The sequence below is a fragment of the Adiantum capillus-veneris genome, chromosome 2 (assembly GCF_014529385.1).
Source record: "Adiantum capillus-veneris isolate H3 chromosome 2, ASM1452938v2, whole genome shotgun sequence".
Classification (NCBI taxonomy): domain Eukaryota; kingdom Viridiplantae; phylum Streptophyta; class Polypodiopsida; order Polypodiales; family Pteridaceae; genus Adiantum; species Adiantum capillus-veneris.
Window position 1 is genome coordinate 25,587,373 of NC_140932.1, and position 26,248 is coordinate 25,613,620.

Below are 26,248 nucleotides of genomic sequence, written 5' to 3' on the forward strand. Positions count from 1 at the left end.
ACAATGCTGTTGTTGTTAGGCGTCTCCTACAAGTATTTGTCTTCCTCATCTAGAGATTCATATACACTTGAGTATTTGTGTGTCTATGACACTAGGGAAGATAGTATAATATATGGATGGCTTTTCTAAGAGCTCCTAGAGAGTACCTATCAGTTCAAGATTCTACAAAAAGTCTACTATTCTTATCAAATCCTTTAACATGGTAGTGAAAGGTTCCTCACGGAACAAAAATATAGTGATTTCCATCTCTGCACATGGTTGCTTGCTCATGTCCTCTGAAAAAAATTGTCTTTAAAAGTAAACAATAGATTATGTGAGCACAAAGTTATAAAGTACAAAATGATATCATTTTAATAATCTAATGACAACTATACAAAGAATAAATTATAAGAAAAAATTTTCATGACTCTCCAAGGATAGCACAACTTACTTGCATTGTGAGACTCAATCACATGCTACACAACTATAGATGGCGCACCAAAGCCATCAACAAAATAGCACCACCCAGTGTTAAGAGGTGTCAAGCCTAAACATTGAAAGCCATAAAGAGGTTTGTTCTCTCCACAATGATAAACTTAAAGATGGAGATGATGTTAAGCTATGAATGTAAGCTACAAGGGTAGTTTTCTTACCATTCTATCTTTATGTTGGAGATGAACCCTTGCAATGCCCACACACTATTCACACCTCCTGTTGTTGTGGTATGCAAGTCATGTGAGCTCATACTTTTTCCATCTTCGGGAGTAGATGTTTCCATGTAGTGTGAGTGAATGAAAGTAAAAGGACTAGGATCTTGTTTCATGTTGTAATGGAGGTGAGAGAAGGGAGAGGAGCTAGCTTGCTCTGAAACTATGTGGTGGGCAAGGGGAAGAGATGGGGGAGGAGCTTGCTTTGTGCTACAATGGAGGTGGGAGAAATCTAGCAGAGAGATAATGCTAGACTAGGGGGTGCATGTGGCTGTTGCAGCCATGGAGAGCTTGGAAAAGGGTTTGTAGAGAGAGAAAATCAATTTTTAGCTATAGAATAGGTTTGGAAAGACTTTGGAGGGTGGAAAATGATGTTTTGATTTTTTTTAAAATCAATTTTTTGGAATTTTTAGTGCACGATTTTTACTTTTGGAGGTCAAAAATACTTTTTTGACCATGAAATAGGTTTGGGGACCTTTTAAGGAGGGAAAATTTGAATTTTTTAGTATATTTTTAAAACCGGGCCAAAAAGTGGGAGAAAAGAGGTCAAAGTGGTCTCTCCCTGCCCCCCCCCCCCCCGCCCGCCCCCCTCTCCCTTTCCCCTAGCCACCTCCCTTACCTTCTCACTAGGTAAGAGGCCATTAAGAGGTGTAAGGCTACCTTGTCCCCCTACTTTTTTGAGGTAGAGAGTGTGTCCACCACCCTGTTCCTATTGGCTAGCCTCTAATTAACCTTAATCCCAAAGGGTCCCTAGAGGGTTCATATTTTTCCTAATGGGTAATTGTCCCCATCCAATCTGCCCTTAGTAGCAAACATCTTGAACACATCTTTGTTGTTGTCAGCCATGGTAAATGTTGCACCTAATGTGAAAACTACCCAAAAAAAAGGAGAAACAAAGCGGGAACAATACGTGCTATATAGCACAAACCGTAGAAGACTGTAAGGGACTTGTTATACAAAAAACAACACTGACAAAAAATTTGCATAAAATGACAAAATAGCATGTGCAGTACTACCTGTAGTGAAAACGAAGGCCAAAATTAGCCCGAATCAAAAATTTGAGCTCACTAAAATCGGACAAAGTGAGTAGGCGTATATTGGAGTTGCTTTGTTACCAATTGTTGGAATTACGATTGAGGGAAAACACACACAGCTTGGAGAAGATGAAGGAAGCTCAAGGCACGCAACAGAGAGTGTAATACTTAGTGTGCAATGGAAAGATAGATAGCCTAGAATGATGGGCATATATACAATGCAAGGGGAGGAAACCTCCTAGAGAGGGAAAAAATGCCCCGACGGTCCTAAGTGTGTTCACACATATCATTACCACATGTATATGGTAACACGTGGGTGGGTGGATTCTGGAGGGTTAATTTGTTGGCCGAAAAGTTGAACCCAATTTTATGTATTCCAGTCAGAATCGGGGAAAGCGATCTCGATCTATGAAGTGGGAATCAAACTTGGGGACAAGGGTTTTGGGTAGCTATTAAATACACTCATCTTAGGGTAACGCTCTGATGGTTGTTCTCGGTCATAACCGAGAAAAAAGCGTCAGTGACCTTGAACCAAGAGTGAACTAGAGAACTCCCACCAGTTGACCCGAGAAGGTGGAGTTTGAATTTAGTCTGATGACTTTGATTGAAAAGTTGGACTGGTAAGCAATGGTGCTTTGGGGCTAAGGGATCCATATGAGAGAAAGTAAATGTTATCCACCCCTTGAATTGGTCATGGGAGCAAAGTGAACCCTGAACCCCCGACGGCCTCTAAAACATCAGGGACCGAATGGCGCGCCTCGAGCCTGTCATGGTAAAGCAAACAGGGGGCACCACCTAGCTTCAGCGGCTAGGACGCAAACAACATACCACCATAACAAATTTTTCATCCAAGAGAGATGGATGCTTGGGAGTAATGATGAAGAGGAAGGGGAATGAGATCAAGTGAGTGAGTGAGAGAGAGAGAGAGTATAGCGGCTTAGTACTTAGGTACCACAGAAGGATGGCGAATCCGCACACCCTTCACACATACACAAGCTCACTCCAAACACAAGACTAGGTGGCGATTCCGCACACCTCACATAGGCAAAACATACTCACAAAACCTCAAGCTTTATTTAGAGAATAAGGCGATGAAATGGGGAGCATAGGGTAGGGGAAAGAGAAGGGAGAGAGTGGTAGAGCACATGGCGGATAGGTGGGAGCTGATGGCGAAGACTTGCACGAGGGTTATGGCCATCATCCTTCATTTAGCTACCCTTCATCTTCCATAGCCCAAGGGTGTAGAGGTCATGCTCAAGACGAGCATGGTGATTGCGGTGATGGTGATGGTGTGGGTGTGTGTGTGTGCACTAGGCGCACACAGTGAATAGTGTACTCTTTGGTGATGTTGTGTGTGTGTGTAGTGTGATGGTGACCCCTCTTTATATAGGGGAGGAGGGGGGGATAAATTCTAGAATTTAGAAATGAAGAAATCATTATCTACATAGGCCATGTGACTGTGGGCCCCACTTGTCTGGCTGTGTGTATATGTGCCAGAACAGCAGTCTCATGAGAGAGAGATGGGTTGATGAAAAAAGTGAGAGGTGACATGGAGAATAAAGTAATTACAAGAGGGGAGAGAGGGGAGTGTGTTCAGAGGTGAATATTGGGTAGATGTGTGTGAACACAAGAAAAATCAGGTAACCACCGGGTGGGGATGGGTCTGTGGGCACCTTTTTCAGTGAAAGTGAGTGTGTGTGAGTGTGGGGGAGGTTATTTAGCTACAAGACAAGAGACATGGCGCCCTTTAGAGAGAGGGGGGAGGTATTTGGGTCATGGTATATGATAGGAGAGAGAAAGGGGGTGTGGGGTATACTATTTTGGAAGATAGGATCAGTTGCATGTGAGTTAGGGTGCATTATTGGTGAGTTAGAATGCATTATTGGTGAGAGGTGGGGTAGCTTGAGGGGAGAGAGAAAGGAGAAAGGACAAGGGGAAGAGAGAGGGGGTTGACCTTTTGAGTGGAGGAGAGGAAAAAGGACACACGACGGGGCAACAATGAAGAAAAAGGAGGCAAGGTGGGGATGGGCTGCCCCGCAAGCATGAGGTGGCCTATTTTACCTTTCTCATATATTTACATAATCATACTTTTTTTTTTTCTTTCTTTTTCCAATGCCTTTTATCACTCCCTCCCTAAGAGGGGGTTTTCATGGGGTTGGGACGAGAGAAGAGGGGTATGGGAGCTTGGCTTGTGAAAAGCCCCAATCATTAGCCCTCCCCTTTTGGCTAGAGGCATTCATACCTCTAGCTCATCTGTTTCTTCTTTCGCTTAGCTGTAGGATCCGATATTGACTTGCCTTCTAAACTATCCATTCCATTTGGCCATTGGTGAGATTTCTAGGATATTCATGAAATTGCAATAGGTCCGCGTGATAGCCTGTTCCTTGGAATAGTGTCGGTTGATTAAATGGGAAGCCCATGGCTTCCAGAACTTTGTGCCAGTGTCCTCCTGGATCCCAAGTGAAAAATAGGATCATTGTCTGCAGTGTCCGAACAATAAAATTTGCATGCCAAATTGTACCAAATTTGTAACCACCAGTAGCGAGAGGGGAAATGAGCATCTTGGCTCTTGCAAAGACAAAACTGAAAATTATGATTCCCAAGAGTGTACCAAGAATCCACCATATATGGCCGCCTTGTTGGTGTGGTGAGATCAAGTTGTCTTCAGAATCCTGCTTACTGCCATGACTAGAAAAAACTGCAAGCATATCATGCTTCTTTTGGGTGTGCTCAAACATGTCAGCTTCCTTTACTGATGCTAATAGCAAGTCACCTACCTTGCGGCTTAAATACAAGCGTAATCCACTTACCTTTCTCCAAAGAGAGGATGCACTATTTGTAAAAAATTGTACCAAATTGCGAATGAGGTCTTCATTCTTGCATTCTATCAGGCTTTTGTCTATCCATGGCTCCTTAGCTCTTATCTCCATGCTGATCTTATCTCTATATGTTATAGCGGCTAGTCATAGCCATAGGTTTGATGCATCCCATGCAAACACAATGCTGTGTTGTGGAGGAGTTTGGAACATCCTTAAAAGGTTGGCAACATATTGATCATCAAAATTACTATGAACATCCTCACATAAACTAGAGGCATTACCCATCTCTAAGTCTATAACACTACACAATAAAGTCTTGCTCGACTGCCAAGCCTCTGGAGCAATATCCAACTCCAAACCTTCAGTCATACTTACCTCTTCGTTATGGTCCTCAAGTGAAACTGCCTTGATGCAAGATTCCTTTATCTTGCTACAGTGTCCTGGGTCCATGCTGGTGCACAGGCTTCCGTTTTCAAAGCCCTCCCCTTTTCTTGATATGTTGTCCATCTTCTGCAAAGCCTTGCTAGCAAGCTGGTCTTCCTCTTCTCTTGTATATTTCATGCCCTTTGCATTCCTCTTACTCTGACGAGTCCTAATCAACACTTTACACCTTCTTACCCTTACTGCCCAATGTTGTCGATTGATTGCTTTGGTGCCTATTTCATCCAAGGTTAAAGATGTACTCACATTTGTAACACAATTTTCTTGACTTACCTCATCCACTGGGGTAGCATCTTTTGATTCTTTAACCTCTTGTTCCACTGCATGAGTTCTTTGAATAGTCTTCTTACTTGATCCTTCTTTTGTTACACTCATCTTGACCTCTTCTGCAAGACCAATGATGCTTGGTGTGCGGGTACCAATTGGTGGTGGGCGTAGGATGATTGTAAGTGGTGATTGTGGCGGACGTAGAATTTGTGTTGGTGGGGCTGGTGCTCGGGGTGGGGGTGTTCTTTCTCTAGGGGGTGACAATTGGTTCCTCCTACCTCCTCTATTATAGTTTTGTTGTGGTTTGGGACAGTAGTACATACCGTGACCATCTTCTCCGCAGTTGTAGCAGTGATACTCTCTGTTTTGTCGTCGTGCTCTTCCAAGGTCTTGATCTCTTTCTTGACTCCTCCCTTGCTGTATTAAGTGGACAGACAAATTCTACAGTTGGTCAGTAATATGGGCCAACATATCTTGTTGGCAATCTCTTACCCCAAGAGCCGGTGGTGGTGGTGGAATGGTGGTTGTCGTAGTTGCTGGTCGATGCGATGTTCCTGCTTCTGTTGACTCGGTTTCTTTGGATTTCATACGCAGCTTCTTGTCCTTAAGGCGAGAAATCTCAACGGCTAACTCGTACGTAGCCGGGAATCTACCTTTCACCTTCTCCTTGAGAAGCGGCCATAAGCCATGCATGAACCGATCTTTTTTTAGGAAATCGGGTGCAGCTTCCCCCCTTGCCAGTGACTCAACCCACCGTTCCCACAAATCCACAAATTTGGACTCATAGGTGGCATATTCTAAAAGACCCTCCTGCTTCAAGTCTTTCAACTTGTCCCACAACTTTTCTGAAGTGGTACCTCCCCCAAAGCGCCTCTTAAAAGCGGTTTTTAAGGATTCCCAGTCATCCTTGGTTGCTTGTGGAAGTGCATTGTACTATGATCTAGCTTCTAGCTTCATGAGATGCTTAAAGATTCTAACCCGGGATTCATCCGTATCTTTGTTGCTCACTACACATGCTACTTCAAAGTCATCTAGGAAGTCTGTTACCAAATCCTCCCCCTTCTTTCCTTTAAATGTTGGAAATGCTACACTTTCCATGATTACTGAGAGAGAGCTAGAAAGACACACTGCTTAGCTTGCAAAAGTTTTTTTCCTTCTTTACAAGGAGGTGTGTATACCCTCTTATACTAGGACATAGATTAAAACTTCAAACGGTACATTGCCTTGTACCAAAGGTAAGACAAATGGTTGATCTGATGCCAGAACCTCCAAAAACCGCTCCCCACCCGGCATGGTGTCAATGACGTGCTGGTAATGAGCCTTCAAATCCAGTATTATCTTAATTGAGCGTACACGTGTTGGTATGTGTGATCTGTCTTGAGGTAGGTTGTACTGATTCATGTGAAGCTTAGAGGTGCTTAGTCACTGTCCAAGCTTGTGGGAGAGGGTGGTGTTCTTTCCTGAAACAAACTCAGTAGATCCCTAGTTTCTTTAGTGAGAGTGTGAGCCATTGATTCCGTTATCTATGCTGCAGCATCAGGTGCGACTTGAAAACTGACTGTGATAATTACCTCGGTGACTTGAGTTACCCGATTCTCAAAGTAGAATAGTGTTGATTCTCTATTGTGCAGAGATCCTTCCATTTTGTTGTTGTTGGTTGGTTGTAGGTTGCGGACATGGTTTCGACCTTCTCCTTCTTCTTCTTGGCACTTGGCCTATGTATATCCACTGGGTTTGGCGTGTTGGTTGACTCTCCCACTGCAAATCGATTACTGTTACGCCTGGCACTCGAGCTTTGATGGAGATGCGGAGTTTGTCTAGTTGTGCTTGGAGCTCTTCTTCTTCTGTCGTCCAATTAGCAAATCCTGCCAGCCATTCATCCATTCACAATAGTTTAGGGGTTTTAGTCTTGTAAACTGAAGGGTTTCATGAAAAGATCCTCCGTGGGGGCACCAAATGACGGGAACAAAGTGAACCCCGAACCGCCGATGGACTCTACAACATCGGGGACCGAATGGCGTGCCTCAAGCCTATCATGGTAAAGCAAACAGGGGGCACCACCTAGCTTCAGCGGCTAGGACGCAAACAACATACCACCATAACAAAGTTTTCATCCAAGAGAGATGGATGCTTGGGAGTAATGATGAAGAGGAAGGGGAATGAGATCAAGTGAGAGAGAGAGAGAGAGAGAGAGAGAGAGAGAGTATAGCGGCTTAGTACTTAGGTACCATAGAAGGATGGCGAATCCGCACACCCTTCACACATACACAAGCTCACTCCAAACACAAGACTAGGTGGCGATTCCGCACACCTCACATTGGCAAAACATTGCAAGAAACATACTCACAAAACCTCAAGCTTTATTTAGAGAATAAGGCGATGAAATGGGGAGCATAGGGTAGGGGAAAGAGAAGGGAGAGAGTGGTAGAGCACATGGCGGATAGGTCGGAGCTGATGGCGAAGACTTGCACGAGGGTTATGGCCATCATCCTTCATTTAGCTACCCTTCATCTTCCATAGCCTAAGGGTGTAGAGGTCATGCTCAAGACGAACATGGTGATTGCGGTGATGGTGATGGTGTGGGTGTGTGTGTGTGTGCACTAGGCGCACACAGTGAATAGTGTACTCTTTGGTGATGTTGTGTGTGTGTGAAGTGTGATGGTGACCCCTCTTTATATAGGGGAGGAGGGGGGGAGAAATTCTAGAATTTGGAAATGAAGAAATCATTATCTACATAGGCCATGTGACTATGGGCCCCACTTGTCTGGCTGTGTGTATATGTGCCAGAACAGCAGTCTCATGAGAGAGAGATGGGTTGATGAAAAAAGTGAGATGTGACATGGAGAATAAAGTAATTACAAGAGGGGAGAGAGGGGAGTGTGTTCAGAGGTGAATCTGTGTGCAGATGTGTGTGAACACAAGAAAAATCAGGTAACCACCGGGTGGGGATGGGTCTGTGGGCACCTTTTTCAGTGAAAGTGAGTGTGTGTGAGTGTGGGGGAGGTTATTTAGCTACAAGACAAGAGACATGGCGCCCTTTAGAGAGGGGGAGGGGAGTATTTGGGTCATGGTATATGATAGGAGAGAAAAAGGGGGTGTGGGGTATACTATTTTGGAAGATAGGATAAGTTGCATGTGAGTTAGGGTGCATTATTGGTGAGTTAGAATGCATTATTGGTGAGAGGTGGGGTAGCTTGAGGGGAGAGAGAAAGGAGAAAGGACAAGGGGAAGAGAGAGGGGGTTGACCTTTTGAGTGGAGGAGAGGAAAAGGGACACACGGCGGGGCAACAGTGAAGAAAAAGGAGGCAAGGTGGGGATGGGTTGCCCCGCAGGCATGAGGTGGCCTATTTTACCTTTCTCATATATTTACATAATCATACTTTATTTTTTTATTTCTTTTTCGGCCAATGCCTTTTATCACTCCCTCCCTAAGAGGGGGTTTTCATGGGGTGGGGACGAGAGAAGAGGGGTATGAGAGCTTGGCTTGTGAAAAGCCCCCATCATTGGCATCAAAGAGCAGGAGGAGTCCTGTCTTGGTGTCGATCTCAAGCGGGAGACATGTTAGAGATCACGGTGTATCCATTTGGAGATGGTACAATCGGTGGTCCCTGGCATGGCCCTCACAAGTGGTATCAGAGTAGCGTAGGATGGTAAAGACTCAAAGAGCGCAAACAGTGACAACGTGCAACAATGTCAACCAAATGAGGAGCCTCAACCTATTCCTCGTGAAGATCTATGAGAGCAAGTAGACCTCCAGAAAGGTTCGTTCCTTGTATCAACCATCTCTTGGTCTTCGATTTTGGAGAGCCAGAATCATACAAAGAAGCTATGCAACACGAATCCAAAGAAGAATAAGTGGACATGGACTCATTACATTGCAAAACCAAACATGGGAGTTGGTTGAGTTGCCTAAAGGTAAGCGGGCACTACAGAACAAAATGGGTATATAAGCTGAAGGAAGAAGAAGGTGGGAAGAAAAGGTACAAGTCCAAGCTTGTGGTAAAAGGGTTTCCTCAAAAGAAAGGTATTGATTTCAATGAAATATTTTCTCCTGTTGTAAAATTGAACTCAATTAGGCTTAAGTGTAAGCATTATGGCTGCTCATGACTTAAATCTTGAGCAAATGGATGTAAATATGGCGTTCCCTCATGGTGACTTAGAGGAGGAAATTTACATGCTTCAACCAAAGGGGTATGAAGTAAAGGGTAATGAGAAAATGGTTTGCAGATTAAAGAAAAGCTTGTATGGTCTAAAGCAAGCACCAAGACAATGGTACTTGACATTCTATCAATGTATGTTAGATCAGGAATTCAGAAGATGCAACTCAAATCACTGTGTTTACACAAAGAATTTAGGAGATGGGAAGTTCATCATCCTAATGTTGTATGTTGATGACATGCTGATTGCAAGTGCTAACATGCAGGACATCAAAGACCTAAAAGAGAAGCTGTCTAAATCTTTTTCAACAAAAGATTTAGGTGCTTCAAAGAGGATACTCGGTATGAAGATATCAAGGGATAGGATGAAAAAGATAGTAAATCTATCTCAAGAGGATTACATTAAGAAGGTACTAGAAATGTTTACAATGCAAGATGAAAAATCGGTTTTTACACCTCTAGCTAGTCACTTTAAACTAACCAAGAATAAGTGTCCAAAGATCTAGACAGAAGAGGAGATAGCCTATATGTCTAAAGTTCCATATGCTGCAGTGGTAGGTTCTCTAATGTATGCTATGGTCTGGACAAGGCCATACATTGCACATGCAGTGGGAGTTGTGAGTAGATTCATGGACAACCCAGGTAAAGAGCACTGGCAAACTGTGAAATGGATACTTAGGTATCTAAAAGGGAAAACAACAAATGATTTGTATTTTGGAGGCACATATATAGTTGGAGGCAACAACAGTAAGCTGGTCTTCAAAGCTGCAGAAAGTGGTCTCAATTTCTACCACAAAACAAAAATATGTAGCAATGACGGAGGCAATCAAAGAGATTATGTGGCTTCATCGTTTCTTAGAAGAGCTTGGATATAGCCAAGACAATTGTGTCTTGTACAGTGATAATCAAAGTGGAATTCATTTTGCAAAGAAATTCAGCCTTTCACTCAAGGACAAAGCACATTGAGATGAGATATCACTTCATGCGCACTCTTTTGGAAGAGGGATAGCTAAAGATAGGAAAGGTGCAAACAAGTGAAAATTTTGCAGACATGTTTACAAAGGTAGTCAACGAGGAGAAGTTGATCTTTTGCTTACTTCAATTGACATTCAAGGATAAGAAGCCAGGATGGAAATAAGTCACAGTTTTGGTGTGTAGATCAGTCTCTAGTGGGAGACCTTTAAGGATGAAGCCTGATTTACCCCTTGTAATTTTTAGTTTTAAAAACGTACATTTGTAAAGCCCCCGTTACGATGAGGAGAAGCTATCATGTGCAAAGAAAAAACACTCGCAAAAAAACCAAAAATTCACGCCAAGTCTCGAGCGGTTCATCGGAATATTCCTTTTTGTCGAAATATTATAGCCAGACAACGGCCAAAAAGTGGTCAAAAAATAGCCGATCGGTTGGCCGGTGGCCGATGACCAAAATCAAGGCGGACTTGTCTTCTTAAGGGCGGCCACACATGGGCGCATTAGAGAGCCCAACTTGGACTTGTCTACAAAGAGCGGGTACACACGTCTGCCTCTCATGAGAGAGGGCAGCCCTTTTGGCCTATAAAAGGAGGCCTCTTCTTCACACATAATGTATTGTGGTGCATTGTGAATTTGATGCAACAAGGTGGGTGTGAGGTGGCGAGAGTGAAGCAAGGCGAGATCTCTTTTAAGGGTATAACCCCTTTGTAACCTACTTCTTCTTTGAAGTACTAAAGCCATTGAGTGACTGCTTTCCCATGGACGTAGCCCACATTGGGTGAACCATGTATATCATGCTCTCTCTCTCTCTCTCTCTCTCTCTCTCTCTCTCTCTCTCTCTCTCTCTCTAATCTCTCGCGTGTGAAAATTATCTCTCTCCATTAAGTAAGCTACTCTAATATCTACTTAGCTACGTCCTATTTCCTAACAGCGGTGTGCATGAAATAGGGTGCAAGTAGCACAAAAGGGATTGTGTGGGTGTGAGCATCGTCTTTTTGTTCTACACTCATAGCCAAAACAGCTTGTCTAAGGCACGACAAGCTCTTTTCTCTTGCTAGAGAAGCTCCTTCCTTTAGTATTTTTAGAACCTTTAAGTTGGGCACCCTGTTTTGGGCACCCAACCCCCTATTGTAGGAGGAGCGTCTCATGATGTTCGGGATCAACAAGATTGATTAAGGATTGGTAGGGATTTTTTATTGCAATTTTGATTTAAAAAGACAAGGATTTTGCAAAATCATAAAGAGTTAAAGAATTTGCAGCCGGTGTCTATACTCGTTTCCCAGCAAGGTTGTTTGATTCATAGGGAACTGAAGAATTTGCAACAAGGCTATATATGATTCAAGGCAAGGCCGCTTGATAGAGAGTCATGTGTGTTCCAATTCAATTGGAAACTATGACGATCATACGCGCCCTCTTTTCAAAAGTAAATTCTTCGCTAACTGGCCTAGTTATTACCTCCTAGTAGTGACCCAGTCACCTTACCCCAAAGCCACCTTTGTTGTTTCCTCACCCTAAGGATACCATCCCAGTCAACAAACACTCCCTTCTGCAATGAAACCATAGGCAGCTATCATAGCAATGACCAGGGTTCTTTGAGAAGCAATTTTTTAGCTTCTCTATATTTTTTCTAGTTATTAATCCCCTTTAAACTTTGCAATAGCTTCTATCAACACCTTTGTTGATGCCTCTCTACATGTACCCTTCTGCGAGAGGTAGGCATTACCATTTATTCTCAATCCCTCAAGGCTTTCCATTTTCCATCATATTTGTTGGTTGTTAGGTTGAATGGTCTCCTTCCCTTTGAATGATTGCATAGTTTGTAAGTTCTACACATGCAATGCTCTCTTTGAGATACTACCCTAGCTACCTTTCATGGACTCTCTTGCACTACCCTCAGTTGCAAATCCCTAACAAATCAAGTTGGGAATATGACTCAACTTCAAGGTGCTACCCCTTACAAGATTTGGAAGATTATAGGCTTGAAGCCCTATCTCGAGTGTTTCCAAGCTTCATCCCAAGCTTGCTCATCATATTTTGTGACAAGCATCACATGCTATTGGTCCAACACTACCTAATATAATCACCGCAAATACTAGTTGTCGCACAACCACTACCTTATTCCAATTTACCCTTGAATACCCACTCTTAATCTTCCAAATTTTACTGCTAAGCTACCATACCTGATTAAAAATTAGAGCAGTTGTGTTCAGTAGCTAGACCCTCTTCTTCATGTGATCTGGTTTTACTCTCCATAAGTTATCTACCGGCATCTTGACTAGGTTTTTTGTTCAGCCTAAAAGATGGGCCTTGCTAATGCGCCAACTTCTTTTCTCCTATCATGGACTTGCAAAGGCAGTGCCCTCTTCATCAAGAACCATAAATATATAATGTCCCTCCAAGGTTTGGAGTACCTACCCTAGTTTGTCATGTCATCCTTGGTATCTTTTCTATCAGTGGATGTATGCATGCTATGGTAGTGCTACCACTTGTCGCCGACATCCTGAAGCACAAAGACAAGGATGTTGAACACCACACATGGGATGTGCTTCCTTGTACACCTGGGTTGAAGGCTTTGGTTCCTTGCCATCTCAATCATTGCTCTCACATTTTGAACCTTCTATACTACCATCCATTGTTTTGGCTTGCTTTACCTCTCCAAGCATTCATGACACATAACCCTCACTCCCTTCTACCATTAGCTTGCTTCCTTCTACCAATCATTGAGAAAAATCACAAATTACTTCAAACCCTATACCCCCTCCTTTTAAACTTTGTTTGGGATTTTTTTTCTTACCTGGAAAACTCTTTGTGGCCCTTAGTGTTTGCATTCTTGGCCCTTAACGTAGCCCTCATCACCCACAAATCTATTAGGCTATTGGACACAAATTTAGGTTGTGTTCTAGAAGGAATTTTTACCCAACAATGAAGCAGCAAAGAGTTGGAAGGCGTGGGATAATTTTTACATCCACAGTTCCTCTATAACATGTTATATATCCAAGTACTAAGAGATTATCCTTAAGTTGGATGAGTTCCATAAGGTTTTGTTTGTTCAATGCATCTTGACATCTAGGCTACAATTACTCATTTGCATTCAAAGACATAGGAATGCAATTGTAGAAGCTTTGGGCCTACAATTCGGATGAGAAAAACGTGCATTAGGCACTTCTAGTCAAAGGTACAGAACCTGTCAAGAGGGACACTTGCTATAAGGGTTCTCTATGTGCTGGTGATTATGAACAAGCTAAGAGAAAGAATTTGTCTTTCTATTGCTTACTGGATTTAAATAGACTATAAGAGGAAAAGTCCAAAACCGCCAGCATCGCCACGGATTAACGAAGGAAAATAGAAAGAGAAAAGTTGCGAGAACGGTAATAGTGGCGACAATGCATGCGATAGTGGCTTTTAGCAATATACGTAGAAATAGCCATGGACATATATCAGTGACTATTATCGTGCTTGTTACGTGCTCATTAGCGCATTTATTTTCGCCATATGGCGTTTCAAAAATAATGATGCTCATTTGGGCCACCTAAAATAAATGAGCATCTTTATTTTTCACCTACATAAAACATATCAAATATCAATTGATTTGAAAAGTGTAAAAAAAATAATTATAATCTTTGAAATTACAAGTCACACCTTACCTTTATAGATTGAAGCACAAAAGAACAATGCTTTTAAAAAAACTACAAATAAAGCCAAAATTTCAAATGAGTTTTATTTACAAATCATGAGGGTTTTTGGTGCCACATTTGCACTTGTAAAAGAGGACTACCAAAAAAAAAAAATACTATAGTCCTCTTCCTCATCCTCGTTCACAATTACATGCATTTGATCGCTTTGACTCTACAACAACAACTAGAGTGCTTCGTTAGCCATACCTGTATTGAATTAAAGTGGGTCCAAGGGTAAGAGAAAACAAGAACCTAGAAGAAAAATGCTGTCTGTGTGTGTGTGTGTGTGTGTGTGTGTGTGAGAGAGAGAGAGAGAGAGAGAGAGAGAGAGAGCTTGTGCTTTGTTTTTCACAAATCTTATTACCTTAAGTTGACATAGTCCTATTTTGACAACCCGATGATCTTCATGTCCCAATGTTGTTATGTCTAAATATGTTTTTAGATTTTAGCTTGTATCAATTCTTTGATTCATGATCTATTGTCTAAGTTCTTGTCATTTGTATATGCCACTTCAACCTTCTTAAATGAATAAAAATCGACAAATTCTATTATTTGATGCTATTAATTATGTCTAAGATATTTATTAATTGGGAGGTGAGACGTTAAAATGAAACACAGAGAGAATGAGAGAGTCAAAGCGTGTTAGAATTTTTTACCTGAGAGCGTGTTTGGGATACTGATCATAGTGTTTCAGAGGTGTACCTTGCAAAAAACCACAAAGAGCGTTATAGTTTTGTCAAGGTCAATGTTTGTAATCATAGAAGATGAATGTTATTAATTGTTTGTTGTTCCATTTTTATGTTTTTTTTTAAAAAACATGCAAGTCTCCTTGCATGGGGGAGTTTGCACAGTCCTCCCCGATTTTTATAATACGAGGGAACGCGCCATTCCAACGACTGCGTGTAATTTTCAACACGTTCATTAACTGCGTTTCTCAGTGTCAAAAATTAGAAAATGGTAACGCTTATTCACCTTGCAATTTTTAACCTTTCGTACCACCGCACTTCTCTGAACAAACATGATAGTTGAGACGGAGTGGACATTGCAAAGCCTGAAGAAGCTGCGTCACCAAGTGTCATAAAACCTAATATCTAATCAATCTAAATGGTTTTCTCATATTAAACTGATCATTTAATGTGGGAGAATAAACAAAAAAGGGTTAAAATATAGACATGTGGTTATGGATCTATCTCAGCACGGGGCCAAGGTTAAAGGGGTCCAAATGGGAGATGGTCTGTGGGTTGCTTCTTGCTACTCCATGTGATAGCAAAACTCCCAAGTGAGAACATGAATCTACTGGTAGACCTGCGTTTTGCTTTTCGAAGTGCACCACATTCAGCATACATATCGACCAAGGCATTGCTAAACACGACAATTTTTTGAAACGACCCTTGCTGAAGTGTTTCACATTTGGCATGCATATCGACCAAGACAGTTCCAAGCATGCCATCTCTTTTCGAGAGCAATTTGCATAGATCCACGTGCCTACAAGATGCACGTGTAGGTGATAGCATCTGGAGAAAGGTTGGAGAAAGGCCCTCGCTTTGCATCCACTAAAAAAACCCAGACCTTGCTTGCCCGTTGTTGGGCATACCCTGCAATCAGTGCGTTCCAAAACACATCTCACACAGGAGCACCACATCTTGCATACATATCGATTAAGGCATTGCCAAGCATGGCAATTGTTTGCAATAGCCCCTTACTAACAATATCAGAGTTTGCCAACCACAACAATTTTTTTGCTGAAGTGTCCCATAGTTGGCATACATTACCGCAGTCAATGCACTCGAGGAATTGGCATTTGGGACATGAAGCTCCTCAAGCACGTTTTGTGCTTTGTGAAGTGCACCACATTTAGCATACATATGGACCAAGCCATTGCCAAGCACGACAATTTTATAAAAGAAGCCCTAGTGAAAGTGTCCCACGTTTGGCGTACGTATCAACAAAGGCAGGTCCAAGCATGCCATCTCTTTTAGAGAGCCTCTTGCATAGAGCCACATGCCTGCAAGATGCACACGTAGGTGATAGCATCTAGAGACTGTCCCCCGCTTCGCACCTGTGGAAAACAACCAATAGCTTCATGGCCTGGCCGTTGTTGGGCATATCTTGCAATGAGTGCATTTCAAAAGACAACATCCCGCACAAAAGCACCACATTTGGTGTACAAATCAACCAAGGCATTGCCAGACACAACAATTTTCTGCAGCAACCCATGACTAACAACATCAAAGTGAATTTTTAAGCACATATCGGCATCTTGTGTACAAACACATGCCTTGTAGATGAACGCGTATGTGACTGCGTTTAGAGAGAGGCCCTCTCTTTGGATCCGATAAAAATAGCTGAGAGCTTTCTGTCCCTGCTCCTATTGCACGTATCCTGCAATCAATGCACTCCAAGAGACGGCATTGGGAATAGGAAGCTCCTCAAGCTTGTTTTGTGCTTTTTGAAGTGCACCACATTTAGCATACGTATCAACCAAGGAATTTCCAAGCACGACAACTTCAATGAACAACCCTTGAGGAAGTGTCCCACATTTGACATACATATCGACCGAGGCATTGCCAAGCGCGCCATCTCTTTTTGAGAGAAATTTGCATAGAGCCACATGCTTGCAAGATGCACACATAGGTGATAGCGTCTAGAGAAATGCCCTCGCTTTGCACGTGCTGAAAAAAGCCCAGAGCTTTCCGGCCCGGCTATTGTTGGGCATATCCTGTAGTTTGTACGTTCCAAAGGACGACATCCCGCACAGGAGCACCACATCTGGCATAGATATCAACCAAGGCATTGCCAAGCATGGCAATTTTTTTCAACAGCCCCTTACTATCAATATTGGAGTGAATTTTTAAGCCCACAACAACATCTTGTGTGCCTTCAAGATGCACTCTTATGTGATTGCATCTAGAGAGAGGCCTTCGCTCTGCATCCATTGAAAATAGCTAAGAGCTTTCCGACCTTGCTCTTGTTGTGCGTATCTAGCAACCAATGCACTCCAAGAGATGGCATTCAGGACCGGAAGATCCACAATCACATTTTGTGCTTTCTCAAGTGCACCACATTTAGCATATGTCTCAACCAAGGCATTGCCAAGCATGGAAAAATTTTCCAACAGCCCCTCACTAACAACATAAGAGTGAATTTATATGCCCATGTCGGCATCTTGCGTACAGAAACATGCCTACAAGATACACGCTTATGTGATTGCATATGGAGAGAGGCACTACCTTTGCATCCGCTGCAAATAGCCAAGAGCTTTCTGGCCCTACTCCTGTTGTGTGTAACCGATAATCAATACACTCCAAGAGACGACACTTGGGATAGGAAGTTTTGGGCGTATTCTGCAGAAAACGCATTCCAAGCGAAGAGCATGCCTTAAAGACATTTCATGTTTCCATGATGGCACCACATTTGACATACATATGGACCAACGTGCTGCTAAGCACCGCTAGTTGATTGTGAATTCTCTTACCTATATGAGAGTCTTGCGTAAGAACAGAAGCCAAGTACGACAATTTTTTCAAACAGCCATATCCAAAGTACCCCACACTTGGCGTACATTCCCGCAATCAATGCACTGCAGGAGACGACATTTGGGAGTAGAAGCTCCGCAAGCACATTTTGTGAATTTTGAGGTGCAGTACATTTAGCATACATATCGATCAAGGCATTTCCAAGCATGACAACTTTTTGAAAAAGCCCCAGCTGAAGTGTCACACATTTGGTGTATGTATCGACGAAGGCGATGCCAAGCACGCCATCTCTTTTACAGAGCATCTTGCATCGAGCCACATGCCTGCAAGATGCATATGTAGGTGATAGCATCTAGAGAGAGGCCCTCACTTCGCACTTGTTCAAAAGACGACATCCCGCACACGAGCACCACATTTGGTGAACATATCAACCAAGGCATTGCCAGGCCCGACAGGTTTCTGCCACAACCCTTGACTAACAATAACAGAGCAAAATTTTAAGCCCATATTGACATCTTGCGTTCACACATGGCTTCAAGATACACACGTATGTGATTGCTTCTGGAGAGAGGCCCTCGCTTTGGATCCTCTGAAAACAGCCGAGAGATTTCTGGACCGGCTCCTGATGTGCTTATCTCGCAATCAATGCACTGGGGCAAGAAGCTCCTCAAGCTCGTTTTGTGCTTTCTAAAGTGCACCACATTCAGCCTACGTATGGACCAAGGCATTCCCAAACACGAAAAGTTTTATAAAAAACCCTTGCTGAAGTGTCCCACATTTGTCATACATATTGACCAAGGCAGTGCCAAGCACGCCATCTCTTTTTGAGAGCAATTTGCATTGGACTATTTTCAGCAGGTGCAAAGCGAAGGCCTTTCTCCAAACGTTTTCACCTACATGTGCATCTTGCAAGCATGTCGCTCTGAGCTTGCTGGCCCTGCTGTTGTTGGGAATATTCTGCAATCGGTGCATTCCAAAAGATGACATCCTACACAGGAGCACCACATATGGCATACATATCGACCAAGGCATTGCTAACCATGGCAGTTTTTTGCAACAGCCCCTTACTAACAATATCATAGTGAATTTTTAAGCCCAAACCATCGCTTCTGTGCTTTCAAGATGCACACGTATGTGATTGCATCTAGAGAGAGGCCCTCGCTCTGCATCCGCTAAAAACAGCTGAGAGCTTTCCGACCCTGCTCCTGTTGCGAAGTATCCTGTAATCAATGCACTCCAAGGGACAACATTTGGGACAGGAAGCTCCACGGACACGCTTTGTGCTTTCTGAAGTGCACCACATTTAGCATACGTCTCGACCAAGTCATTGCCAAGCATGTCAATTTTCTGCAACAGCCCCTGACTAACAATATCATAGTGAATTTAACAGTCGCTAACTAACAATTCGGGACAGGAAGCTCTACAAACACGTTTTGTGCTTTTTGAAGTGCACCACGTTTAGCGTACGTCTCGACCAAGGCATTTCCAAGCATGGAAATTTTTTTGCAACAGCCCCTGACTAACAATATCATAGTGAATTTATAAGCCTATGTCGGCATCTTGCGTACAACCACAGGCTTTCAAGATGCACGCTTATGTGGTTGCATCTGGAGAGAGGCCCTCACTTTGCATGCTTATCTGGAGAGTTTGCATCCGTTGAAAACAACCAAGAGCCTTTTGGCCCTGCTCTTGTTGCGTTTTTCCTGCAATCAGTGCATTCTAAGAGAGGACATCTGGATAGGAATCTCCTCAAGCACTTTTGGTGCTTTCTCAAGCACATCACAGTTGGCATACATATTGACCAAGACAATTCCAGGCATTGCATCTTGAACTTTTTGAACAACCCCTCACTATAGCACTCTCATCATGAATTATCTCATCCAGAGGAGGCTTTCAAAGTGCTTGCACTTTGCTTTGAATCTTGTGAAAAGAACCCAAAGCTTCCTTGCCACAACCATGTTAAGTATACCCTGCAATCAAAGCACCACAAGATACATCCCAGAAAGGATGCCCATCAAGAACTTACGTGCTTTGGTGAGGGCATCACATTCGACATACATATCGAGCATACATACTCTCATCCATGTCAACGTCTTGTGAAAGGGTATAGGCCTTCAAGATGCAAGATGTATCTGGAGACTTGCGTTCGCATTCGGCGAAGTAGTATGAAAACCGCTACTATGTGGACTCATAACCGGTGACGCTTACAAAATATTTTATCCACCCCGCAAAGATAATTTTGGAAAGGATTACCCATCAATAACTTTTTGTGCTTTGGTGAGGGTCCCAAATTTGACATACATATTTGCTCAAAGCAGCGTGGAGGAATTCATGATCTCATCATGAATTCTCTCTTGAGTTGTTGATGCCCTACCTAGGATAGGTGCCTCAATTCAAGAGTTGCACCCTGCAACAGAGAGCTTCTTAGATTTAAGGAGCTGTTTAGCAACACGAGGACCATCACACGTGAGTCGTGAGCATTTAGCAGCTGTATGTGCACTTTCTTGTTGTCTTTTTCATGCAACACGCCATCATGATGAGGAAAGGTGATGCAGGCTAAGGTTGGACAAGAGACTACATAGGGTGGACTCCGACTCCGGAGGTAAGTGCATGCATAGACTCAGAGGATATGGCATAGTGTTGTCAAAAAGCGTACGAGCCATATTAAATGACATAACAAACGACATTGCCAATTAAAAAGCTTTGACCACGTGGAGGCTTGAGAGCTCAAGAATTCAAAAGAGAAAGGTGATGCAGGCTGAGGTTGGACAAGAGACTACATAGGGTGAACTCCGACTCTGGAGGTAGGTGCATGCATAGACTCAGAGGATATGGCGTAGTGTTGTAAAAAAGCGTACGAGCCATATTAAATGACATAACAAACGACATTGCCTATTAAAAATCTCTAACCACATGGAGGCTTGAGAGCTCGAGAATTCAAAAGAGAAAGGTAATGCAAGCTGAGGTTGGACAAGAGACTACATAGGGTGAACTTCGACTCTAGAGGTAGGCGCATGCATAGAGTCAGAGGATATGGTGTAGTGTTGTCAAAAAGCATACGAGCCATATTAAATGACATAACAAACGACATTGCCTATTAAAAATCTCTGACCACGTGGAGGCTTGAGAGCTCAAGAATTCAAAAGAGGCTGCTACGCTAACGAAGTAAAAAATGAATTAGATAAATAAATAAACCAAAATGATTAATATAGTATTCATTGTCTACACTAACCACTTGAAGAATCCAACTATTGAGTTGAATTGTTCACGAGAGATATGATAGGTTTCCAACAACCATCGCCAAGTTTCGAAATCCATGTGTCCCTCTTGATACTTGACCATCTCTCCAGTAGGATGGGTCAGAGTGATATTTTCCTAAGTTAACAATAACCAAAAATGTTTCATAAGCTAAAACATCTTCTAAACCACCTTGTACGATTAAAAATATCTTACATATTTATCTTTCCAAGCTGCTTTGCCTCTTGAACCATAGTGTGTGGGAGTTTGTCTAGCCCGAGCTTCACGTTGTTGACTGTGGTATGATCACGTTGTAGTTTCCTCGCCCTTTTCTTGTATTGCCCACTCCCACTCTACATCTTCCATGTTGCCACCTAGCTCCCGTCTAGATTCACGACCTGGTTTTCCGTTGCGTATCGTATACATGATTTCTTGTTTTTCCAAAAAGAATTGATATACCCCTCCAACCATTTTTTTGAGAAATGCTCATTCGAGATGCTAAGAAACCAAGCATAGAACACTTCCTCGATGTAGCGTGCATGATCGTTGATGGGCACTTGGTCTTTGAATTGTATAAAACAATTCTAATACATCAAGTGTATAAAAATCCATAGATGGCGCCAAAATGCCCTTCCTTATGCAATACAAAAGTCAACCTCGCTACCATACTTGACCCTATAGTAGCACCCATGTGTGTCTGGCATAGGCATGTCAGTGGACTTCTCCTCTGCGGTTGGAGTTGCATGCTCCCATAACACAAACATTGTCGTGTGCTACTAGAAGATGTTCGTCGACCACCTGTGGATTGTTGATGAGGCTTGAGCAAAGCAAGAGTTGAATGGAATGGTGAGGGGCCTTGTGATGCAAGAGGGGTGGGTCCCTATGATGGAAGGGGGGTGAGTTGGTAAGAAGGTAGAAGTGGGTGCCATCCATGTGAGTCTCTGGGTGTATGAAGTCTCTCCTTAATTGCCCCACGGTGTGGTCTATTGTGAAAGACCATAGGCCGCAGTGCTATGGAGTGTAACATCGAAACAATATTTGCATTAAACTCACATACTCCTCTCATAAAGATAGTGTACACTGCAGGTCCGGATCTACCACTAGTGGCAAAGAACTTGAGTAAATGGACTGGCACCTCCATAGCCGTTAATCTACACATCTTTATATGTCTACACCCAGTCTACACCTTATGTACATTGCTTATCTATACCTATATTTAATCTACACATCTTTCTATGTCTACACCTAATAGATGTAGATTAGGCGTAGGAAGAGCATGGGTACACAGACACATAGATATATATACATGCATACACTATATACTATTAGACATAAGTAGGGGCTAGTAGTACCAATAGTCTAGTGGCACCCCTTTAGATATCATCACAACCGTAATTGTGGTAAAACCAAGGGTACGTTGCGGTTATCCATGGACCAAGCCCCAGGCCTGTCGGCATGTCGCCAAGCATGGCGTTTTGATAGGTGATAGCTACAGTAGTGCATGGTGGACGTTGTTGGCAAGCGATTCTCCACAAGCATTCCAACCACGATTAAAAAGGTATTATACCCAAGAGTAAGCGCTCAACCATCGGGTGTTATGCTTCCTTACTTAGTGTCTACATACATGCATATACACGCACACTCGCATAGATACATATATACATGCATACATACGCCACTTGCATAGACACATATATATGGAGCATATATACACTCATAATTAAATACATAGACCTAGACCATAAGATCTAAGTAGGAGTTAGTAGTGCCAATAGTCTAGTGGTACCTCTTCAATCATGGTAAAACCAAGGGTACGTTGCAAGAATCCATACATGAGTGGATCTAGGACCACAATGCCACAATTAAAAAGGGACTATACCCCAGTAGAAAACGTTTAACCATTAGGTGCTATGATCCCTTACTTAGTGCTTGCATGCATGCATACACATACACACATACACACGCACGCACTCGCGTACACACACACACACACACTCACATAGATACATTTATACATGCATACATATATTTGTTCATACACGCTCTTTTTCTCTCTCACCACCTAATCTTTACCTAATCCATACGCCCCTATCTACACCCTAAAACCTAATCTACACACCTCTAATTTTCTACCTAATATTAGTAGATAGAGAGGACATAGAAAGAGAGGGCCTATTCTACACCTTATCTACACACCTCTATTTCTCTACCTAATCAAGGTAGAGAGAAAGGGCATTCAAAGAGAGGTAACCAAAGTGTAGAAAGAGAGGTAGATAGATTTTTATCCACCTATCTATCGCTCTTTCTACACCTATTCTACAAAGAGAGGTATATTAGATGTATACACACAAGGTATATCATACACACACACACACACACACACACATATTAACGTACATACATACACATACACTCACTCACATAGGTATGTATATACAAGCATACTTAGTGCCTACATACATGCATACTCACACATACACACTCACATAGATACATACACACACACACACACACACACACACACACATATAGATACATATGTATATGCATAGACACGTACATACACACACACACACACACTCACATAGATACGTATAGACATATACTATTAAGTCTAGGTAGGGGCTAGTAGCTCCAATAGTTTAGTGGAACCTCTTTAGGTATCATTACAATCTCAATCATGATAGAACCAAGGGTACATTGCGGTAATGCATACATGAGTGGACTAAGGATCGCAATGCCACAATTAAAAAGGGACTATATACAAGACAAAGTGTTCAATCATCGGGTGCTATGCTCCCTTACTTAGTGTCTACATACATGCATATACACATACATATATACGTTTATACATGCATATATATCTAAACATATATACATCCATATAAACACACATATATACATGCATACATATCTCCTCTCTATATCTCTCACTATCCCTATCTCTACTATTAGTCTCTCTATTTATCTCTCTACTTTATCTACCCTCTCTCCCTTTCTTGCTCTCTCTACTTCTATCTCTTTCGTTCTTTTCCTCTCTCTCTCTCTCTCTCTCTCTCTCTCTCTCTCTCTCTCTCTCTCTCTCTCTCTAAAATTCTCTTTCCCTATTTCTCTACTCTCTCTCTTTCTCTGCACACACACACACACACACTCTCTTCTCTCCCCCTCGCTATATCTCTTCCTCTCTCTCTCTCTCTCTCTCTCTCTCTCTCTCCTTTTCCTCCCTTTTTACAAACTCATTTAGTTTTTTCCATTTAGTTATTTTTTTAATGATTGGTTTTACTTTTAACACTTATTTAATCACTTTATGGTCATTTTTTCGATTAAGAATAATTTTTTAAACCTAATACTTATTTTCACTCATTCACTCAATGAAAAGATAAACCTACACTAATCAAAAATTCTTTTCTTCTCTCTCTCTTTTACTCCATCTCTCTCTCTTTTCATCTGTCCCTCTCTGTTGTACATTAATCAAGCATTCTTTTTCTCTCTCACACAATAATCTTACTCTAATCATACCTAATTTTTTCTTCCCTCTCATTCTCTCTCTCTCTCTCTCTCTCTCTCTCTCTCTCTCTCTCTCTCTCTCTCTCTAAGCACACATCTCAAGTAGGTAAAACATGCAAACAATCGAAGCGCGGCTAGGACAAACAAACTGGGGGCAAAAAAAAGAGGGAAAATGCAAGAGGTGAGCATTTCAAACAATGTATGTGTGTGTGATGTGTGCGCACATGTCAAATAACGTATGTGTACATGTATGCAAGCATTCAAACAATAGGGTAAGGGGAGTGTGAAAAAAATTACCTCTATCTAGTCTCTTTCTTGCGGCCGAGAGCTTTCGTCAATGGTATATCTTCCTTCTTTCGTTGCGCCCCGGCTAGCTTCAACGAACACCCATCAAGAATGATTCTCCCAAATAGGACTGATGTGTGTGTGTGGAAGAGAGAGAGAGAGAGAGAGAGAGAGAGAGAGAGAGAGAGAGAGAGAGAGAGAGAGAGAGAGAGAGAGAGAGAGAGAGAGAGAGAGAGAGAGAGAGAGAGAGAAGGGGGGAGGAGGGAGATGGCGCTATTTTGGCTTGCAGGTGCGACGACGGGGAAACTTGAGCAAGGTATGCCAAAAACGTGGCATATTTTACTCTGTTTCTTTTTTAAGAGCGCCAGATATTATCGTGTACACTATCGCATTCATTACCGCTGATACTATGGTATTTTTTTTTAAAAGTTGAAAAAAGTATTTGATGTTACCAGGCTTGTGATTTCCCAACCCTTCTCTAACCAATAGTAGTTTTAGGACAATTTTTTTTTCACACCTCTCTTTAACTATTTATTTTTTAGAGCACATGAAATTTTTCAAAGATTCGTGAATTTAACTAACTACCTTTCACATCTATGGAGGTTGCTTTTTCAATTAAAATGAAAATTGATTTATTTATTACAAGTGACAGATGGAAAAATCTAAAGAATATGCGAAAGGACATTACATTTATGTACGTTTTATTATTTAAGTGGTCTTTATGAGCTACGATCATTTATGTTCGGTCGACCAATATGTATTCACTTTGGGCATTCAAGAAATCTATAAATAAATACGTGCAAGAGGAAAATACTCACTCTTTCATGGGAGGGGGGGATTGTACCTAGTGCTTGTGGCTTTCTTCTCTCTCATGGTACCCGTGTAGCACTCCACTCTAGGAGGTGCATCTACACATGCTCTTTTACTCTCTCTTGCTCTCTGTCTCTCTTGTGCCAGACTTGCTATGGATTCTTTGCCTACACAATTGTGCAGATATGTGGATGTGTTGAATTTATCGTCGATTATGTGCTATTTGTATATTTTGTAGGGCCTTCCACGCCTCCATTTGTAGCAGATTGGGATGATCGTGGCTTTCCAAATGGCTCAAGAAAAAAATTTCCTTCACGCCAAGTGAAAAGTGGAAATACCTTGCTTTGGCGCATTGCCTTGCAGCATGTGGAGAACGAGAGGATTTGGATCCCTCGAAAAAGCGCTTGAGTAGATGGGAGCACCGTCTCCATTTGCTTGAGAATGGTCCCCATTGGTGTTTGTTCGGGTGTGGTGCTATGACACGTAAGACTGAAAGACAATGGCAAGAGCTACTTAGCGAAGGCATGACGCCTGGTGATTGTGGCACTAGCTATACTTTGGCAACTCCTCTCTATATGTCTCAGGGACACTTTGAGTTTGAAGATGAGTAGATGTTTGTCATGGTTGGTGAGTTGTTGGCACATGAGGCCAACATGTGTGAAGAGGATTGTAGACCATGCACTAAATGGGCACAAGCAATGGAGGAAAGGTTGCTATCAACTGCCCGAACACCTCTTTACGATGGTGCACAATACTCGGTGCTTCGAGCATTGTTGGAAGTCCTCAACTTGCAAGAAAAATTCAGTTGAAATAATGTAAGTGTAGATGCACTCTTCAAGTAAGTTTTTTTTTGTGTGTGTGAATTGCACTCTCTTCTTGGTCC